Raw genomic sequence first — 22,500 nt, forward strand, 5'->3', positions numbered from 1 at the left:
CTGGTTTTGCCCTGCTCAGGCATAGTTCACAATCTTTCGGATCGTACCGCATGCTACGCTGTGGGCTAGATATGGTAAATGGGTTATACTTGTATAGCGCTTTTCTACCTTCAAGGTACTCAAAGCGCTTTGACACTATTTCCACATTCACCCATTCACACACACATTCACACACTGATGGCGGGAGCTACCATGCAAGGCCATAACCATGACCTATTAGGAGCAAGAATGAAGTGTCTTGCATAAGGACACAACGGACGTGACTTGGTTGGTAGAAGGTGGGGATTGAACCAGGAACCCTCAGGTTGCTGGCACGGCCGCTCTCCCAACCGTGCAACGCCGTCCCTGATGGATGGGCCGGTGGTGCCCAGGGCAGCCTTTAATTTCATTGTGCCTCGGGTTTTTGTGCTGCCCTCTGACTTGCGTGTGCGTTAGATTATTTGGTCTGTATTTCAAGAAAGGTCAGGTATGTAGCCGACATCGCTGACCAGTGACACCCGGTATACGCGAGCCAATCCCCGCGGAAAGAGCCTGACACGCGTCCAGAGTCACTACCGCACACCACCAACATCAACCCTCTGCCACATCCGCCTCCACGCACGGCACAAGAGTGGTAGGACACGCAGGATCCACGGTGCAGGCGGGACAATGGCTCCCCCATGCATGGAACGTGCTCAGCCCTGCTTCGCACGCCAGCCCGACCAACCTAGCCCTTAGAGCCAATCCTTGTCCTGAAGTTACGGAACTGACTTGCCGACTTACCTTCTCCACCTTATTCTAACATGCCAGAGGTTGTTCACCTTGGGAGACCTGCAGAGGATATGGGTAAGGCCTGGCTCGAGGTTTAGACATATTCCCCCGGATTTTCACGGGCCAGCAAGAGTTTCCCTGGGGCACCCGCAAGCTTCTCCGAGATGTCTGTCATGGCGCCCATTGCCGTCTTTCCAGATTAGAGGATCTGATCCAGACTCCGTTTCCATCGATCGCAGGCGAACTAGGACATCACCCCACCCTTCCGAATGGCATTCCCTTAGGACTGACTTACTCATGTTCAACTGCTGTTCACTAGGAACTCTTCTCCACTTCGGCCTTTAAAGTTTTTGTTTGAATCTTTGCTACTACCACCAAGATCTGCACACGTGGCGGCTCCACCCGGGCTGCTTCACTTTTTAGCCCTTTCCCTGCATTTTGTGTGTTCCCGTGTGGGTAGTGGTGTCCTAATCGTCGGTGGCGGCATCCTTCCGTCTCGGGAGACAATGGGGTAGACACAGAGTGACGCAGGAGTGACCTCTCTAGTGGATCTACATGGCCTGGGCATGTAGATCCCCTGGCAAGCCCCCACTCTCCGCATGGCTGGTGGATCCAAGGGAGCGACGAGTGTCGAAACAGCTTGGCACCAGCAACGCCGCAGGAGTTGCCGGAATGATGCTACAACGTTACGACGGCTCCTGATTTTCTGTCGGGGTTTACTCCCTTAGCCGCACCCTCGAGTGGGTTGACCGCAAGGCAGTGGTGGTGTTGTGATTGGAGATTTCCTTCTCCTAGATGGGCTGCCTTACCAGGTTTACGAACCCCAGCTGCCCGAATGCGGCAGGTAGCATGGGGGTACATCTTACCTGTGACTATAAACCATTATTGGTGTCCCAATAATACTTTGCATATAGGGGTAGGGGGTATGAATCTAGTCCTTCAAAGCAAGGGATTTCAGCTGCGGACTCGCCTATGTAGGGCCAGAGAAAATTCCCCAATTTACATAGTGAATTACACGTCAGTTTTTAACGTTAGCCACCTAGCCACGCTAGCTAACGTTAGGCTAAAATACTGACGAAAAGCAGTCGAATGTGAAAACATTAACGTTACATACCTACAAAAAATTACAAGACACAGCCGTCGTCGGCGGCTGCTTCTCTGTGTAGTTCTTGGTTCAGTCATCAACCGAAGCATGTCTAATGATTAAAAACGATCTTAGTCGTTAACTCCATTGCTGCCGGGTTTGTTGTGTAATGGTGGGAATATAATGTATGGTACGGTACGGCACTAATACTGGTACTTTTCTACATATGAAAAAGTGTGACAACGCCGATACACAGAGCGTATACAAGCAGAAACAATGTGGAGAGGAAAAACTGCAAAAAATGGCAATTCTACTGGTTAATAAAGCGTGTGTGTGTGTGTGAAGCGCAACACTGGAGGTGTTTGGGCTTCAAAACCACCGATAAAGTTGACGCTTTAAACGCGGAAGTGCAGCGCTGCAAGCGGTGCTTCGAAACAGCCGAAAGTGGCATTAAAGTTTAACCACCTTTGCTTCAAACTCAGGTGCAGTAAATATTTAAATAACAAGCATTCGGATCTGCACAAGGAGTTTAAAGAGTGACAGGTAATGACGTTAACTTGCTCATTTAGCACATGTAGATACGTAGACGTGCACACAGCTGCTTGGCTTGTTGCCAATTGTTAGCGCAGTCCAAACCGCCTTTCTCACTGGCACTCATCGAGGGCGGACGCTCCCTTTCCCGCTCTCTTATCTCTCCTGCTTGCTTCTTTGTCTTGACTTAAATCTCTTGTTGCCTTTTTTTGCACTGCTCTCAACAACTAAACAATGGAACTAATTAACTGGCCTCTCAACAAAATTGACAAGATCTTGGGTTTGCCTGTCTTGACGGAGCGGTTGTTGCTGGACGCACGACGGACTCTTGGGAGAAGAAGGAGTGCCGCGTGCCTGGCCACCCTTTCGGTCGAGGATGTTGAAGATACCCACCTATTCGAAATTATGACAACAGGACATCTGCTGCAGTCTTCAAAGTACACCAAAGCTGCCACAAATTATTGGACGATGCAGGCAGAACTGTGGACAATTTGTGATTTGGATAACTTTAGACCGTCTGCCCTGCAGGATGAATTTGAGGACCAGTAATAGACAATTAAGACTGAAAAGCACATTTTATTTTTGCTCGCAAACAAAACATTCTAACTTGGATTGTTTCCCTGGCTTCGAGACTCTCCCGAAGGACAGTGCGGCGAAGACACAAAAAACTCCCTTCTTGTCTCTCATGGACACACACTTGTTGTTGTTGACTTTGGACTGACTGGCGGTTACAAGAGCACCAAGGTTGCAGGCTCACACACACACGCCACACACGCATAACCCACCCCCCATCCCAACCCTTCGACGCTTGAATCCCTTAGGGGTGATGGGTGGCTGGGCAGCGCTTTAGATAGCAGCAACCTGCTTCCGTAGCCCCCACTCCCTCCCCTCTGTTGCAAGTCTTGTGGATTCTATGTAACATGTTTGTGTGCTTATGGCTATTGAGGTCTTTTTTCTTGGCCTCAGTCTAGACCCCCTACCAAGGAGCCCAGTCTGAGACCAAAACTGTTTTTATTCATCCAACCCCCCACAGCGTTTACCTTTTCCCCACCTTTCTAAGGGGCGCCTTAGAAGGGGCTCCTGTTTTGTCTCTTTGTAATGTATGTCTGTTCTTGAATGGGATTGTGCTGAAAATCTGAATTTCCCCTCTGGGACTAATAAAGTAAAGGATTGAACAACGATTGAACGATAGCGCAAACTAATGTAAGTGAAATGACTGAATTTCGTAACAAATTCCTACAATTTGTGTTTTAATATGCTGGTATGTTTAAATGTGAAAACCAAATATTACATCATTTTGACATGAAATTGTAATCTGTCTGTGAACAGGCTACTGTAGGAACACTAATTAGATTTTTATTGGGTGTAATCAGAGTCACACACCTCTTGTAAAATGTTACCTATGTTAAAGCCCCACTTAAGAACTTTCCATTTTGGTTGATTTTGGCGGCGCCAGTGGACGAACGCGGTAGTGTTTAGCGTTGTAAATCATCAGAAACTACTGTCCCGTACATACACGATAATACTACAATGATTCAGTATTTATTATCTTTCCATAGTGAGAAATTACATATTTTACTCAAACTTTTTGCAGTTGTCGCATTGTTTTTTATCTACACAGTATTTTTGAGTGTGTTACATGGCTGGTCGTGTCAGTGTGGAACTGTTAACTGGTGGTCTTGTATTGCTATCACGCAAATTTCCGATAGCTAAAATTAGCATTATCATTTTAATTTGAGCATGGAAAATCACTTACTAGTTTGGCAGGAGCGGAGCCAAGGCAGCACCGGGTCAAAACTCCCTCCTCATCTTATCCGTGTAGGCTCCCTTTTTCCTGTTTTTTGTCTCCCGAGGCAAAACTTTTAGTTTCTTTGGTTATTTTGCAGCTTCTACCATGCTGCGTTCCGTTTACCTGGGAATTGGGAAGTCGCAGCTTGGAATGACGTCACAGCCGAGTTGAGAGCGTTTCAGTTACGAGGTCGGAAATCAAGATGGCCGCATCCACGAAAGCTACAGTATATCTGCGCTTGCCTTGTCCAAATACAAACAATTTGTGGGAAAAGATGTGTTACGGCTCGAGCGCATGCCGCTGCGCATTCTTCAGTGCGCTCCTCTGGGCGTGCCTCTGGACACGCCCACAGGCGTTCCTCTCCAGCCGCGGCCGCGCCCCTGCACTCATCAAATAACGAACCTGATTCTGATGAGGACGCCGCACACTATTTAGACCAGCGCTTCCTGCGTTCCAGTGCCAGAATGTAGCCATCTGTATAGCACAGTAAGCCCACACGTCTCTAGCTTCTCTTCATGTGCCTTCTTGCTCTCTGTGTTTCCCCTCCTCTGTGCTCATTGTGTTGTGTCCTGTTTTGTCGCCCCGCAGTATTCCTCTGTTCCCTGGATACAAGCTGTGTGTCTCGTCTCCCCGGACTTCCCCTGGACTTCTTGCTGCTTCCCCGGATCTCGACCACCTGCCTGCCCACGGACCTTGATGCCTCTCTCCTGCCCTCCATCTCTTGCCTGCCCACGGACCTTGATGCCTCTCTCCTGCCCTCGACCTCTCGCCTGCCCACGGACCTTGATGCCTCTCTCCTGCCCTCGACCTGTCGCCTGCCCACGGACCTTGATGTCTCACTCCTGCCCTCGACCTCTCGCCTGCCCACGGACTTCCAAGCCAGCCACGCCGTCTTTGGACTTCTGCATTCCTCTCAACATGCACCTTCAACACTTGCCGGTAACTCTTTCCAGTTAGACGCATCACATATTCTCACACCAAGTATTCTGTTTAATTACACCCGCCATATTTTAATAAATACGCCTAAGGCTAAACGACGTCCCTGTACCGTTACAATATGCACTCTTTCTGCAACCTTCAAGCACGTTGGATGAAAACACGGACGCTATTGCTAGCGACGTGCAGCGTTTTTACCTTTATGAAATAAATGGCTTACACTACAGTAACGTTACCATAAACGTACAACAATACACTATAAATGGCTGATTTACTGCGACAAACGCTGAGCAGAAGTGCTATTCAGTGGCCTCGCGGTTAAAGTGTCCGCCCTGAGATCGGTAGGTCACGAGTTCAAACCCCGGCCAAGTCATACCAAAGACTATAAAAATGGGACACATTACCTCCCTGATTGGCACTCAGCATCAAGGGTTGGAATTGGAGTTTAAATCACCAAAATCACTGCTTCCCTCACCTCACATGGGGTGGAACAAGGGGTTGGGTCAAATGCAGAGGGTAATTTCACCACACTTAGTGTGTTTGTGACTATCAGTGGTACTTTAACTTTAAAGGCCTACTGAAACCCACTACTACCGACCACGCAGTCTGATAGTTTATATATCAATGATGAAATCTTAACATTGCAACACATGCCAATACAGCCGGGTTAGATTTGTAAAGTGCAATTTTAAATTTCCCGCAAAATATCCTGCTGAAAACGTCTCGGTATGATGACGTTAGCGCGTGACGCCACGGATTGCAGAGGACATTTTGGGACACCATTGTGGCCAGCTATTAAGTCGTCTGTTTTCATCGCAAAATTCCACAGTATTCTAGACATCTGTGTTGGTGAATCTTTTGCAATTTTTTTAATGAACAATAAAGACAACAATGAAGAAAGCTGTAGGTGGGAAGCGGTGTATTAGCGGTCGGCTGCAGCAACACAAACACGTAGCCGGTGTTTCATTGTTTACATTATCGAAATATGACAGTCAAGCTTTACCATTGGCCTGTGGAGTACTGGGACAAGAGAGACTCTTACCAGGAGGACTTTGAGTTGGATATGCGCTACCGTGAGTACGCAGCTGTGGCTTCCAAACATTTGATCGCTTGCCTGTACGTGCGTGCCGCTATGTGCATGTCACGTACGTAACTTTGGGGAAATATATGTGCTGTATGAACTTTGTGGAGGTGAACGGTACTTTGGGCTGTGGGATTGAGTGTGTTGTGCGGGTGTTTGATTTGTATTGGCGGGTTATATGGACGGGAGGGGGGAGGGGAGAGGTGTTTGCTATGCGGGATTAATTTGTGGCATATTAAATATAAGCCTGGTTGTGTTGTGGCTAATAGAGTATATATATGTCTTGTGTTTATTTAATGTTTTAGTCATTCCCAGCTGAATGTCAGGTCCCACCCGCCTCTCACAGCATCTTCCCTATCTGAATCGCTTCCACTGCCCTCTCGTCCTTCACTCTCACTTTCCTCATCCACGAATCTTTCATCCTCGCTCAAATTAATGGGGTAATAGTCGCTTTCTCGGTCCGAATCGCTCTTGCTGCTGGTGGCCATGATTGTAAACAATGGGGAAATGTGAGGAGCTCCACAACCTGTGACGTCACGCTACTTCCGGTACAGGCAAGGCTTTTTTATCAGCGACCAAAAGTTGCAAACTTTATCGTCGATGTTCTCTACTAAATCCTTTCAGCAAAAATATGGCAATATCGCGAAATAATCAAGTATGACACATAGAATGGACCTGCTATCCCCGTTTAAATAAGAACATCTAATTTCAGTAGGCCTTTAATAACGGATATAATAAAAGTGGACGTCAATGTTTACATCCAGAGCAGCCATCTTTGAAACAAACCTGGAGGTGGTGAGAATGCTCAGACTTTCCGAGGGGGCGTTCCAGTTGAAAATCCAACTACAAACATGGAAATTCCGTCTTCCCAGTTCCAATGGAACGCTTGCATGGAGGCGTTTGCATCGACTTCCGTCTTTTTAATGAATGGGAAAGGGGGAGCGACGTACGCCGTAAAGCAAGGCAGCACATTTTTAGTTTTTTGTGTTGTAGGGTTCCTGCCACCCTCCTCAAAGTTGCCAAGTGCCAGTAAAAGTGATACAGACCCCCTCAGGCCATGATACAGGTGTCATTCAACTGGTTGTAAGTCCATGTATCATCCAAAAAGTTATGAAATAATTTTATGACGGTTGAAATTACTTAGTGCTGTTTTAAAAAAACAACGTTTTGCGTACGTTTTTTCCCGGATTTGAACGTCCGCCTATTTATAGTCGGAAAGACCTCAGGGCTGTCAGGAAACATGTAGCATACTGTAATTACATATGTACAGCACCGTGAAGCAGCTGAGCAAATGATGTGAACATTGACGAGAATGACATCTTCTATTAGCATCTGTCTTAGTTTAGCAGTGCATCTCAATCTTGCTATGGCGCTAGCTACTGTACAACCGTGCTAGAAAAGCAATGCGTGCTGCGTGGAAAATGTTTCTTTGCATAGGAAACATTTCTCCCGTCAGACATGAGAGCAACTTTTTGGCACACATTTGTGTCGGCACTCATTCTCCGGCAGGTGCTTCACATTAAACCTTCACGTCAACTTGTCCCGCGTACAAAATAATGTAACACAGGAGAAGCTTCCATCAGATTTGAGGTATTTAATGTTGTACATTGTGTCGAGTTGTTAAATGTTTAGATTGATAAAATGCAGAGAAAAAAAGTCAAAAAGTCAAAACTGGCAGCTCAGTCTAAAAATATTTACCGTATTTTCCGGACTATAAGGTGCACTCAAAATCCTTTTTTTCCCCTCAAAACTCGACACTGCACTTTATAACCCGGTGCACCTATTGTAAGGAATAATTCTGGTTTTGCTTACCGACCTCGAAGCTATTTTATTTGGTACATGGTTTAATGATAAGTGTGACCAGTAGATGGCAGTCAAACATAAGAGATATGTGTAGACTGCATTATGACTCAAGTAAACACCAACATTCAATATGTTCCATTGAGAATATAGAACATTACACATGGTGCTCAAAAATCTATCAAAATGTTTTAGTACGATTTTGGTAAGGAATGAAGCCGCACCGCTTGATGGATTGTACTGTGCTTCAACATAAGAGTATTATTATAGTGTCTATAAGGTAAGACATATTATCTGGCGTTTTTCGCAATATTATGCAAAAGCAACTTTTCTTACCTTCTGGTACCTGCTGATCTGTATTTGGGATCTGCATAAATCCTGAACAGCTTATCGACCGTATTTTTCTCTATCTTCTTGTTATGGGACATTCATCCTCCGCTGTTGCCATTTTTAATATAAAGTAGTGTAAAGTTCTTACTTATATCTGTCAGTAAACTCGCCATGAAAGCGCTAAAACATACCGGCGTAGTGAGTTTACATTATTCACCCAAAGAACTTTAGTTATTAGAGATTTCCGGTTGGACAGTTTTTCACGGGACACATTTCTGGCCGATAAGGGGATGCCGCTTGTCGTTATTGATTGAAGTAAAGTCTGAATGTCATTAAAACAGTTTACTCCATCTTTTGACACTTCTTCCACTCCTGTCCTTGCACGCTGCACCGCTACAACAAACGGGGAGAAGATGCTGCCGAAGGTGAGCCACGTAAATAAGACCACCCACAAAACGGCACATCCTGAAGCGACTGTCAGAAAGCGGCTTGAAGATGATCTGTAAAACATAATCTATGCAACATTTTGACCAAAGAACCACCATTACATGTTATGTAGACCACAAGGAAGTGTTTTACATTTAGAAAAAAAATATAATATGACTTCTTTAATGCGCCCTATAATCTGGTGTGCCTTAAATATGAAAAAAGATCGAAAATAGACCATTAATCGGCAGTGCGCCTTATAATCCAGTTTGCCCTATGGTCCGGAAAATACGGTACTGTAGAAATAATAGTTGTACCGTTTTTCCATTTACAGTAATGCACTGTAAAAACGTTTATTGTTGATTTAATTTTTTTGTATTGTGATTTTATGTAGTTTTAATAGTAAAAAACTGAGCTCAGTCAACAGAATTTTACCGTGATAAGTAACACGCTGTAAAAACAAAGACTGTATATATTTTACAATAAAAATAAATGGCCGCTTCGTCGACAGAGTTTTACCGTAAAAACAAAAATGTTCTTTTTCTTTTTACAGTAATGTATAGTTAAACAATGGTGGTTTTTACAGTAGCAACAAACTGGCAGCTCAGTTGCCAGTTTTTTACCGTGAAAATAAAAGTGGGACTGTTTTTCATTTACAGTAATGAACTGTAAAAACGACTATAGATTTTCTGTTAAAAAAAAATTAATGGTGGCTACGTCACCAGAATTGTATTATATATACCAAGGGGATGTTTTTTTTTTTTACAACAATGCACTGTATAAATATTAAAATATATACAATATTCAGCCTGTTCAGGAATGGTGTGCTCTACTTCAACAATTCTAAAAAAAAAATTCCCGGTTTCCCATAATTCCTTTTTTTTTTTTTGCATTTTCCCCATTTAAAATGAATTGGCCATTTTTCTAACTTCCACAATTCCCTCATTCTTCAAACCATTCCACCTTCAACACCTTCAACTCATTCTGGACATTCAAACTACCATTTTTCCACATAAATAAATAAATGGGTTATACTTGTATAGCGCTTTTCTACCTTCAAGGTACTCAAAGCGCTTTGACAGTATTTCCACATTTACCCATTCACACACACATTCACACACTGATGGCGGGAGCTGCCATGCAAGGCGCTAACCAGCAGCCATCAGAGGCAAAGGGTGAAGTGTCTTGCCCAAGGACACAACGGACATGACTAGGAAGGTAGAAGGTGGGAATTGAACCCCAGCAACCAGCAACACTCCGATTGCTGGCACAGCCACTCTACCAACTTCGCCACGCCGTCCCACACTCAACACATTTCCAGGAATTCCCGTTTTTTGGTAACCTATTTCCACCCTTCTTAAGTTTGACTACTCCTTTCACATTTTTCAACCCATTTCAACCGTTCCACCGTCAAAGCACTCCTCATATTCAGGACAAAAACCAAGATGGTTAAAGGCCTACTGAAACCTACTACTACCGACCACGCAGTCTGATAGTTTATATATCAATGATGAAATCTTAACATTGCAACACATGCCAATACGGCCGGGTTAACTTATAAAGTGACTTTTAAAACTTCCCGGGAAATATCCGGCTGAAACGTCGCGGTATGATGACGTATGCGCGTGACGAAGTCAGAGTAACGGAAGTTATGGTACCCGTAGAATCCTATACAAAAAGCTCTGTTTTCATTTCATAATTCCACAGTATTTTGGACATCTTTTGCAATTTGTTTAATGAACAATGAAGGCTGCAAAGAAGACAGTTGTAGGTGGGATCAGTGTATTAGCAGCGGACTACAGCAACACAACCAGGAGGACTTTGTTGGAGCGCTAGCCGCGCTAGCCGCCGACCTCACCTTGACTTCCTACGTCTCCGGGCCGCCAAACGCATCGGGTGAAGTCCTTCGTCCTTCTGCCGATCGCTGGAACGCAGGTGAGCACGGGTGTTGAGTAGATGAGGGCTGGCTGGCGTAGGTGGAGAGCTAATGTTTTTAGCATAGCTCTGTGAGGTCCCGTTGCTAAGTTGCTAAGTTAGCTTCAATGGCGTCGTTAGCACAGCATTGTTAACCTTCGCCAGCCTGGAAAGCATTAACCGTGTATTTACATGTCCACGGTTTAATAGTATTGTTGATTTTCTATCTATCCTTCCTTCTATCCTTTATTTTTTTGTTTCTATATGCAGTTAAAGCACGATGCTATCACGTTAGCTCGTAGCTAAAGCATTTCGCCGATGTATTGTCGTGGAGATAAAAGGCACTGAATGTCCATTTTGCGTTCTCGACTCTCATTTTCAAGAGGATATAGTATCCGAGGTGGTTTAAAATACAAATCCGTGATCCACAAAAAAAAAAGGAGAGTGTGGAATCCAATGAGCCAGCTTGAACCTAAGTTACGGTCAGAGCGAAAAAAGATACGTCCATCACTGTCTCTCAAGTCCTTCACTGTAACGTTCCTCATCTACAAATCTTTCATCCTCGCTCAAATCAATGGGGTAATCATCACTTTCTCGGTCCGAATCTCTCTCGCTCCATTGTAAACAACGGGGAATTGTGAGGAATACTAGCTCCTGTGACGTCACGCTACTTCTGGTACAGGCAAGGCTTTTTTATCAGCGAGCAAAAGTTGCGAACTTTATCGTCGATTTTCTCTATTAAATCCTTTCAGCAAAAATATGGCAATATCGCGAAATGATCAAGTATGACACATAGAATGGATCTGCTATTCCCGTTTAAATAAAAAAAAATCATTTCAGTAGGCCTTTAAGGAACTAGAAAAATTCCTGGTTTTCCCGAAATTCCAGGAATTTCTCTATTAAAAACTGTTAGTAATTCAACATTCTAAGTACTCTTGAATATTTTACATTGAACTCGGAGTTTGCGCGCGTTTGGCTGTTTTCGAAGTGGGGCTGTTGAGTTTGGCAATCGCCTTGTGCAAAGCTAGTACAACTTTTTGTACTTTTTTGTACTTTTTTTGGCTTCGCTGTGTCACTGTGCCGTGACACTTTGTAGCTTGTGTCGATCGGTGCTGCGAGCTAGCACACCGGAGCCGGCTAGCATTACCGGCCTGAGATACGGAGGTGGATTTTTTTCCTTCTGTTGCTGGATGCGTCGGCAGATACACAGTGATGCCTGCACCGAGGAAAAGCCCCACATCGGAGGAGTTCGAGGAGATGAGGCTCACACTCCTTTCCCTGTGCGGCGATGTGACTGCGGTGAGGGAGCACCAGGATCAGCTTTTGGGTCTACTGGAGGAGGTGAAACAACTACGCCTCCAGAACGTGGAAAAAGACCGGCGCATTGTGGACCTGGAGCATCAAAGGAACAGATGTTTTCATCAATGAACACTTGACCAAGAAAAATGCTGACATCGCAAGGGTCGCACGACAACTTAAAAGGCAAAGCAAGATTCAACAAACCTGGGTAACGAACTGTAAGATCTTCATCAAACTAAATGGGACGCCGGAGGAAGCAAAAATCTTGGTGATAAGGAAAATAGAAGATCTTGATAAGTATTGACATTGATGCAGTACTTGGTATCAATGTAGCTTGTGACTTTTACATCATCTCAATGCTACCCACACCAAGAACACAGACCACCCCAAGTATTGATATGGACATGTTACAGAAGATCCTCCAACATCAACAAAAAGAACTGGACATGTGTGAGTATCAAGAGCACACCACAACAGAGACTGATATGGACATAGACCCTGATAATAATTTTTTCTCTGCGATTGTTAAAAACTGTCATTATTTTACCCGCGAACAATATGAAAACAGTGTAAAATCAGAAGATAGTCTATCTATAATACATTTCAATAGTCGAAGCATGTATACTAACTTTGAGGCTATCAAGGATTACTTGAAATAATTTAGTCATCCATTTACCATTATTGCAATCACTGAAACCTGGTTCAACAGTGATAAAGGTATTGATTTTAGTCTGAATGACTATGAATTAAAATACATAAACAGAATAAATAAAATAGGAGGAGGGGTCACATTGTACATTCATAAATCTGTTACATTTAAAGTTTTAACAAACATGACAATAGCAGTCGATGGATTATTTGAATGTTTAACAGTGGAAATCCTAAATGACAAAAAGACAAATATCTTCATGAGCTGTGTATACCGGGCACCTGATTCAAGCATAGAAACTTTCAATGAGTGAATGGGTAAACTATTTTCCTCTGTGAACCAAAAAACCATATTTGACATAAAATGCGGCTGCAAGGCTTTTGACAAAAACAAGAAAGTTTGATCATATTACGCCTATACTGGCTCACCTGCACTGGCTTCCTGTGCACTTAAGATGCGACTTTAAGGTTTTACTACTTACGTATAAAATACTACACGGTTTAGCTCCAGCCTATCTCGCCGATTGTATTGTACCATATGTCCCGGCAAGAAATCTGCGTTCAAAGAACTCCGGCTTATTAGTGATTCCCAGAGCCAAAAAAAAGTCTGCGGGCTATAGAACGTTTTCTATTCGGGCTCCAGTACTCTGGAATGCCCTCCCGGTAACAGTTAGAGATGCTACCTCAGTAGAAGCATTTAAGTCCCATCTTAAAACTCATTTGTATAATCTAGCCTTTAAATAGACCCCCCCTTTTTAGACCAGTTGATCTGCCGTTTCTTTTCTTCTCTCCTCTTCTCCCCTGTCCCTTGCGAGGGGGAGTTGCATAGGTCCGGTGGCCATGGATGAAGTGCTGGCTGTCCAGAGCCGGGACCTCGGGTGGACCACTAGCCTGTGCATCGGTAGGGACATCTCTGCGCTGCTGACCCGTCTCCGCTCGGGATGGTTTCCTGTTGGCCCCGCTGTGGACTGGACTCCCGCTGATGTGTTGGATCCACTGTGGACTGGACTTTCACAATGTTATGTCAGACCCACTCGACATCCGTTGCTTTCGGTCTCCCCTAGAGGGGGGGGGGGGGGGGGGGGGGGGGTTACCCACATATGCGGTCCTCTCCAAGGTTTCTCATAGTCATTCACCGACGTCCCACTGGGGTGAGTTTTTCCTTGCCCGTATGTGGGCTCTGTACCGAGGATGTCGTTGTGGCTTGTACAGCCCTTTGAGACACTTGTGATTTAGGGCTATATAAATAAACATTGATTGATTGATTGATTGATTTATCTGCGATGATTTTAACATTGATTTGTTAAACTCAACCAAGCAAAAACATGTTGATGACTTCATTGACACAATGTACAGCTTGTCTCTACAACCAACCATAACCAAACCAAGCAGAATAACAACACATAGTGCCACAATCATTGACAACATTTTTACAAACATTATGGGAAATCAAGTCACCAGTGGCCTATTTATATGTGACATCACTGACCATTTACCTGTTTTTACTTTACATGACTGTCATCTCAAGAAAACCAAAGACACTATGGCAAAAATCTCTAAACGAATAACAACTGAGGAAACAATCTGTGCCCTAAACAATAGTTTAGCAGTTCAGGATTGGACTTCAGTATACAGAGAACCTAATGTGGACAGTGCTTATTGTAATTTTTTAGACATCTTTACTTCCCTGCATAATAAACATTGCCCCGTAAAATAATATTTTATAAAAGGAAAAAATAAAAATAGCCCTTGGATCACAAAAGGGATAATTAATGCCTGTAAAAAGAAAAACAATCTCTACAAACTTTTCATCAAAATAAAAACAAAAGAAGTCGAACAACGATACAAGAAGTACAAAAATAAATTAACTGATATTATAAGAACAAGCAAACGGTTATATTATAAAAAAAAACTATATGAAAACAAAAATAATATAAAAGGAACTTGGGATGTCTTGAATAGTCTAATAAAACAAGGATATTCCAAGTTGACATATCCTGATTACTTTATTGATGAAAACGGTGAAGATTATAATATGAGTAATGTAGTAAACAAGTTAAATAGTTTTTTTGTAAATGTTGGTCCTAAATTGGCTGTTGATATCCCAGACAATGGAGTTACAAAATCAACTATTGAACAGAATTTTTCGTCATTCTTCCTCTCAGCTACAAATGAGCAGGAAGTGACAAACATTGTGCGGAAGTGTAAAAGTAAGTGCTCCACTGACTGCCATGATATCAACATGATATCGGTTCAAAAGGTTATCCTGAATATTGTAAAATCATTAACTTATATATGTAATTTATCATTCCAGACTGGCTGCTTTCCAAGTTAAATGAAAATCGCTAAAGTAACTCCGCTCTTCAAAAGTGACAGCAAACACGCTTTCACCAATTATAGACCAATCTCTCTTTTGCCTCAGTTCTCAAAAATCTTAGAGAAACTATTTAACTCTCGACTTGAATCCTTTCTTGAGAAGCATCATATAATCAATGACGGTCAGTATGGCTTTAGGTCCAAAAGAACAACTTCAATGGCAATAACTGAAGCTATTGAGGAAATTACTAATGCACTGGAGCATAAAAGATATGCAGTTGGTATTTTTATTGACCTAAAGAAAGCCTTTAATACCATTAATCATTCAATTCTACTAGATAAAATGGGAAGATATGGAATTAGGGGGCTGGCTGGTGACTGGTTAAGAAGTTATTTAACAGGGAGGGTACAGTTTGTTAAAATGGGTACATTTTTATCTGATACTCTTGGCATTGCTTGTGGTGTCCCCAAGGGTCCGTGTTGGGGCCAAAACTGTTTAATGTATATATTAATGATATGTTTAATACATCCAAGATACTGAAATGTATACTTTTTGCAGACGACAAATTTATTCTACAGTAGTGCTGACTATAATGAGCTCATAAATACAGTAAACACAGAACTAAACATAGTAAAACAATGGATGGACACAAATAAATTATCTTTGAATATAAATAAAACTAAGATAGTAATGTTTGGAAATCGCAACATAACGTCTGAACAGAAAATAAGTATTGATGGTACCCAAATTGAAATCGTAAATGAGAATACATTTTTGGGAGTAATAATTGATAGTAAACTATCATGGAAACCTCATGTCAGACACATTACAACAAAAATCTCCAAAAGCCTCTCAATTATAAACAAAGCAAAACTATACCTCAATGAAAATGCACTCCGTACTCTATACTGCACCTTGGTACTGCCATACCTTACATACTGTGTTGAAGTATGGGGGAATACTTACCAAAACACAATTCATCCTCTGATCATATTACAGAAAAGAGCAGTGCGGATCATTCACAACGTTGGTTATTTAGAACATACTCATAATCTGTTTATGCAATCAAAGTTGCTCAAATTTGATGATCTTGTTAAATATAATACATTAATAATCTTATATAAAGCTTTTAACAAATTATTGCCACCTAATCTACAACGTTTTTTTATAAGACGAGTGCAAGCTCATAACTGGAGAGGCTTTGGATATTTCTTATTGCCGAGAGCTCAAACCACTCGTAAATGTTTTTGTGTGTCTGTATGCGGAGTAAAACTATGGAACAAACTGGACTTACAACACAAGCAATGCCAAACTATTAATCGATTTAAACTATTATACAAACATGGGGTCTGGTTCAAATATAGAGATGAGGGTCTTTAATTTGACCTGCTGCTATACTCTGTCTTAAAGTGTTAACATGTGCTCAATGTTTCCTTACCATTATTGCTATGTTGTCTATTATCATTATTGCTATGATGTCTATTACCATTGTTGGTATATTCATTATTCCTACATTGTTGATACAAATGATTGTTACAGTGTAATAATTATTGTTACCTGTGGTAATGCCACTATGATACAACACCTGTATTATAATCCTTGAACAAAGTGAGAGTGAAACTCATGTGAATAATCACTGAATGGAGAACTTGGGGTGGGATTAAATAAGTTATCTTCTTCCCACTCCCTTTCAGGCAAAACTGGACAATAATGCACTATATTAATTTATATTATTATGTTTTGTCAACTTGTACGTCTTTGTCATTGCCTGAAATAAATAAATAAATGAAAATGAAAAATGAAAAACATTTCTTGACCGATTTGAAAAATTTAAACACCAACTATTTCAACTCATTCAGACCATTCAAATGTTTTACCATTTTCCAAAAAAATTCCCGCTTTTCCCGAAATTCCCAATTTTTCTGAAGTTCCCATTAAAATCAATTGGACATTCTTCAAAGTTCCACAATTCCCAAAATTTTCAGCTGATTCAAACCATTCCAACTTCAAAATATTCAGCCTGTTCAGGAATGGTGTGCTCTTCTTCAGCAATTCTAAAACAAAAAAAATTCCCGGTTTCCCATAATTCCTTTTTTTTTTCTCGCATTTTCCCCATTCAAAATTAATTGGCCATTTTTCAAACTTCCACAATTCCCACATTCTTCAACTCATTCCACCTTCAACACATTCAACTCATCCTGGACATTCAAACTTCCATGTTTCCACATTCAACAAATTTCCAGGAATTCCTGTTTTTTGGTAACCTATTTTCACGCTTCTTAAGTTCGACTACTCCTTTCACATTTTTCAACCCATTTCAACCGTTCCAACCATCAAAACACTCATATTCAGGACAAACACCAAGTTGGTTAAGGAACTAGAACAATTCCAGATTTTCCCGAAATTCCAGGAATTTCTCAATTAAAAACGGTTACTAATTCAACATTTCTTGACCAATTTAAACAATTCCAACCCCAACCAATTCAGCTCATTCAGGATATTCATGCTCCTAATCATTTTTTTTTAAATCCCGCTTTTCCCCAAATTCGCAAATTTCCAGGAAGATCCCATTGAAATGAATGGGGAAATTTTCCAATTTGCACAATTCCCACATTTTTCTACCTATTCAAACCATTCCAACATCAACACATTCCACTCATCCTGGACATTCAAACTAACATTTTCCCAAGTTCCAAACCAAATTCCGGATTCCCTGGAAATTCAAACTCTTCAACATTCAAACCATTCCAACATTCAAACTATTTCAGCGTTTAAATGATTTCAACATTTAAACCATTTCTACATTCATCCTACAATCCATTAGCATTTCAGTTCAACGTCAGCTCTTCAACATTCAAACCATTCCAACATTCAAACTATTCTTACATTCATACTACATTCTGTCAGCATTTCAGTTCAACTTCATCATTGGAGCATTCACACGCAATTTCTTCAGGAATTGCCTCTTCTAGTTATCATTTATTGTTATTTATATATTCTATTTGTTTTTGCTTCAATTTCCTTCCCTTTACATGTTCTGTGAAAGCCAGCATTTACTCAACGTGATGGATGTTTGAAAGTGATGAGATACGCTGAAAGTGCCTTGGTTTTTGTGTAAATTGAGAATATTTGTTTGTATTGTTCAATTGTATTGTTGAAATAAAAAAAAACTTTAAAAAAACGTACTGGTCTCGCGGCAAATGAGGTAACAAAGTCATCGTTTGCACTTTCTCTCTCTTGGATTTAGCAAGCTAGCATGCTAACCAAGAAAATGTGTTGTTTTTATCATGCTATTTACTCAAGTGCAAGTTACACTATATTGCCAGAAGTATTTGGCCACCCATCCAAATGATCAGAATCAGGTGTCCTAATCACTTGGCCCGGCCACAGGTGTATAAAATCAAGCACTTGGGCATGGAAACTGTTTCTACAAACATTTGTGAAATAATGGGAACTGTCATAGGATGCCACCTGTGCAACAAATCCAGTCGTGAAATTTCCTCGCTCCTAAATATTCCAAAGGCAACGGTCTGCTTTATTTTAAGAAAATGGAAGAGTTTGGGAACAACAGCAACTCAGCCACCAAGTGGTAGGCCACGTAGACTGACAAGAGAGGGGTCAGCAGATGCTGAAGCGCATAGTGCAAAGAATTTCTGCACAGTCAGTTGCCACAGAGCTCCAAACTTCATCTAACCTTCCAATTAGCCCACGTACAGTAAACAGAGAGCTACATGGAATGGGTTTCAATGGCCGAGCAGCTGCATCTAAGCCATACATCACCAAGTCCAATGCAAAGCGTCGGGTGCAGTGGTGTAAAGCACGTCTCCACTGGACTCTAGAGCAGTGGAGACCACATCCCTGGAGTGATGAATCACACTTTTCCATCTGGCAATCTGATGGACCAGTCTGGGTTTGGAGGTTGCCAGGAGAACGGTATATTTCGGACTGCATTGTGCCGTGTGTGAAATTTGGTGGAGGAGGAATTATGGTGTGGGGTTGTTTTTCAGGAGTTGGGCTTGGCCCCGTAGTTGGCCCCCCAGGATACCAAAACATTTTGGACAATTCCATGCTCCCAACCTTGTGGGAACAGTTGGAGCGGGCCCCTTCCTCTATGACTGTGCACCAGTGCACAAAGCAAGGTCCATAATGACATGGATGACAGAGTCTGGTGTGGATGAACTTGACTGGCCTGCACAGAGTCCTGACCTGAACCCGATAGAACACTTTTGGGATGAATTAGAACGGAGACCGAGAGCCAGGCCTTCTCGACCAACATCAGTGTGTGACCTCACCAATGCGCCTTTGGAAGAATGGTGGAAAATTCCTATAAACACAATCCGCAACCTTGAGGACAGCCTTCCCAGGTAATAGCTGCAAAAGGTGGACGGACATCATATTGAACCCTATGGGTTAGGAATGGGATGGCACTTCAAGTTCATATGTGAATCAAGGCAGGTGGCCAAGTACTTCTGGCAATTTAATGTACATTTGAGTCACGAGTCCAGGTTTTTATTTTCTCTATTGTGTCATTTCATCTTTTAATACCATATTTGTTTGTATTTGTTCAGTTTTCACTGTGTGTTTAACAGCATGAAATGTTAATTTACGGCTGTTTCCCTCCCAAGAACGCCGAGCGTGTCTTTTCACGTAGAGCTGGCTGATATTTGCCGACCAGACGAAGGTTGGCGTTAAGTGGCAAGAAGGAGGTCATACGGGGCTCGCGTACATACGTGAACCCCGGATGGGTTTCGCCACCACATTTCCCCCTCCGTGTGGTTCTTATCGGCGGGCGGGAGATAAGCGCTCGGTGCGTACCTGCGGCGATGGAACAAGCGGCAGCATCTCCTCACCGTCCTGGCTCTTTCCATTCACCGCCTTGAGCCGTCGGGGATGACGTTATCATTAACGCCGGCTCAGTTTGACGACGGTCTGTTTGAAGAGATCGAGAAGGGATTTTAAAAAAAAAACGACTTTTAAAAAGGGTCCAATCCTCTCATTTCAGGGGTTTTTACAAACCCCGTTTCCATATGAGTTGGGAAATTTTGTTAGATGTAAATATAAACGGAATACAATGATTTGCAAATCATTTTCAACACATATTCAGTTGAATATGCTACAAAGACAACATATTTGATGTTCAAACTGATAAACTTTTTTTTTTGTGCAAATAATCATTAACTTTAAGATTAAGATTAAAGATTAAAGTACCAATGATTGTCACACACACACTAGATGTGGTGAAATTTGTCTTCTGCATTTGTCCCATCCCCTTGGGGAGCAGTGGGCAGCAGCGGCGCCGCGCCCGGGAATCATTTTGGTGATTTAACCCCCAACTCCAACCCTTTGTTGCTGAGTGCCAAGCAGGGAGGTTATGGGTCCCATTTTTATACTCTTTGGTATGACTCGGCTGGGATTTGAACTCCAACCTACCGATCTCAGGGCGGACACTCTAACCACTAAGAATTTGATGCCAGCAACACGTGACAAAGAAGTTGGGAAAGGTGGCAATAAATACTGATAAAGTTGAGGAATGCTCATCAAACACTTATTTGGAACATCCCACAGGTGAACAGGCAAATTGGGAACAGGTGGGTGCCATGATTGGGTATAAAAGTAGATTCCATTAAATGCTCAGTCATTCACAAACAAGGATGGGGCGAGGGTCACCACTTTGTCAACAAATGCGTATACCTTTCTCAACCAGCTATTGCAAGGAATTTAGGGATTTCACCATCCACGGTCCGTAATATCATCAAAGGGTTCAGAGAATCTGGAGAAATAACTGCACGTAAGCAGCTAAGCCCGTGACCTTCGATCCCTCAGGCTCTACTGCATCAACAAGCGACATCAGTGTGTAAAGGATATCACCACATGGGCTCAGGAACACTTCAGAAACCCACTGTCAGTAACTACAGTTGTTCGCTACATCTGTAAGTGCAAGTTAAAACTCTCCTATGCAAAGCGAAAACCGTTCATCAACAACACCCAGAAACGCCGTCGGCTTCACTGGGCCTGAGCTCATCCAAGATGGAATGATACAAAGTGGAAACGTGTTCTGTGGTCTGACGAGTCCACATTTCATATTGTTTTTGGAAACTGTGGATGTCGTGTCCTCCGGACCAAAGAGGAAAAGAACCATCCGGATTGTTATAGGCACAAAGTTGAAAAGCCAGCATCTGTGATGGTATGGGGGTGTATTAGTGCCCAAGACATGGGTAACTTACACATCTGTGAAGGCGCCATTCATGCTGAAAGGCACATACAGGTTTTGGAGCAACATATGTTGCCATCCAAGCAACGTTACCATGGACGCCCCTGCTTATTTCAGCCAGACAATGCCAAGCCACGTGTTACATCAACGTGGCTTCATAGTAAAAGAGTGCGGGTACTAGACTGGCCTGCCTGTAGTCCAGACCTGTCTCCCATTGAAAATGTGTGGCCTAAAATACCACAACGGAGACCCCCGGACTGTTGAACAACTTAAGCTGTACATCAAGCAAGAATGGGAAAGAATTCCACCTGAGAAGTTTAAAAAATGTGTCTCCTCAGTTCCCAAATGTTTACTGAGTGTTGTTAAAAGGAAAGGCCACGTAACACAGTGGTGAACATGCCCTTTCCCAACTACTTTGGCACGTGTTAATTATTATTTGCAAAAAAATAAATAAAGTTTATGAGTTTGAACACCAAATATGTTGTCTTTGTAGTGCATTCAATTGAATATGGGTTGAAAAGGATTTGCAAATCATTGTATTCCGTTTATATTTACATCTAACACAATTTCCCAACTCATATGGAAACGGGGTTTGTAAAATGATATTGGACCCCAGTGGGGCATTCAGTTTATTTCAATAAAAATACTAATTAAATATATATACAGGGCAAGACCGCATTCTTCACATCTTGGATTCTGCAACCCCCTCCCTTGACAATGCCTGTTGTAATTAGTCAGGGGTCAAGGGTCGGCTCCAGTCTCCCACTGCTTACAACAACAAAGAGACATGCACTGCAAAAACTGAAATCTAAGTAAGATTAAATATCTCAAATAAGGGTGATATTTGCTTATTTTCTGTCTGATAAGATAATTCTTCTCACGAAGCAGATTTTATGTTAGAGTGTTTTACTTGTTTTAATTCTTTTGGCCCTAAATGATCTCAGTAAGATATTACAGCTTGTTGCTGAGATTTGATGACCTATATTGAGTAAAACATGCTTGAAACTAGAATATCAACTGATGCAAAGCTGTGTCATCAACACTCACAAGTATAAACACTGCTTTTTCAAAGTAACCATTTCTTATTGCAAGCGTGAACAAAAAAATCATGACTTTGACACAATTGTGTCTCATAATTAAAACAGATGACAGCCAAATGGACTTTGCTGTTTTATTTTCAATGAAACATTAGAAAATACGTACTCGTATAGTAGTACAGTTGGCACAGTACAGTAAACAGACTATTTAAACATTTAACATGTGACATTTCAAACAATTTTGAACAGAAATAGTTCATGCACATTCAGATTAATTTTTCAAAATTACAATTAAAAAAAAATTGGCTGGGGGCTGGGCTGTATGTGTGTATATATATATATATATA

The 22,500-nt window shown here is 42.1% G+C and overlaps 1 protein-coding gene across 4 annotated transcripts in view; it reads right to left on the bottom strand.

Moving 5' to 3' along the window:
• znf385d (zinc finger protein 385D) overlaps positions 1–22,500 on the bottom strand; it is a 528,085-nt gene that overhangs the window by 295,199 nt on the left and 210,386 nt on the right. Inside the window, exon 2 of one of the 4 annotated variants that reach the window (XM_062062669.1) lies at positions 19,721–19,834. The exons of the other annotated variants lie outside the window; for them this stretch is intronic. The gene's annotated coding sequence lies outside the window, so the exon portion shown is untranslated. The remainder of the gene's footprint in view (positions 1–19,720; positions 19,835–22,500) is intronic. 4 annotated transcript variants of the gene reach the window in all.

Source organism: Entelurus aequoreus, linkage group LG11, assembly GCF_033978785.1.
Source record: "Entelurus aequoreus isolate RoL-2023_Sb linkage group LG11, RoL_Eaeq_v1.1, whole genome shotgun sequence".
NCBI lineage: Eukaryota > Metazoa > Chordata > Actinopteri > Syngnathiformes > Syngnathidae > Entelurus > Entelurus aequoreus.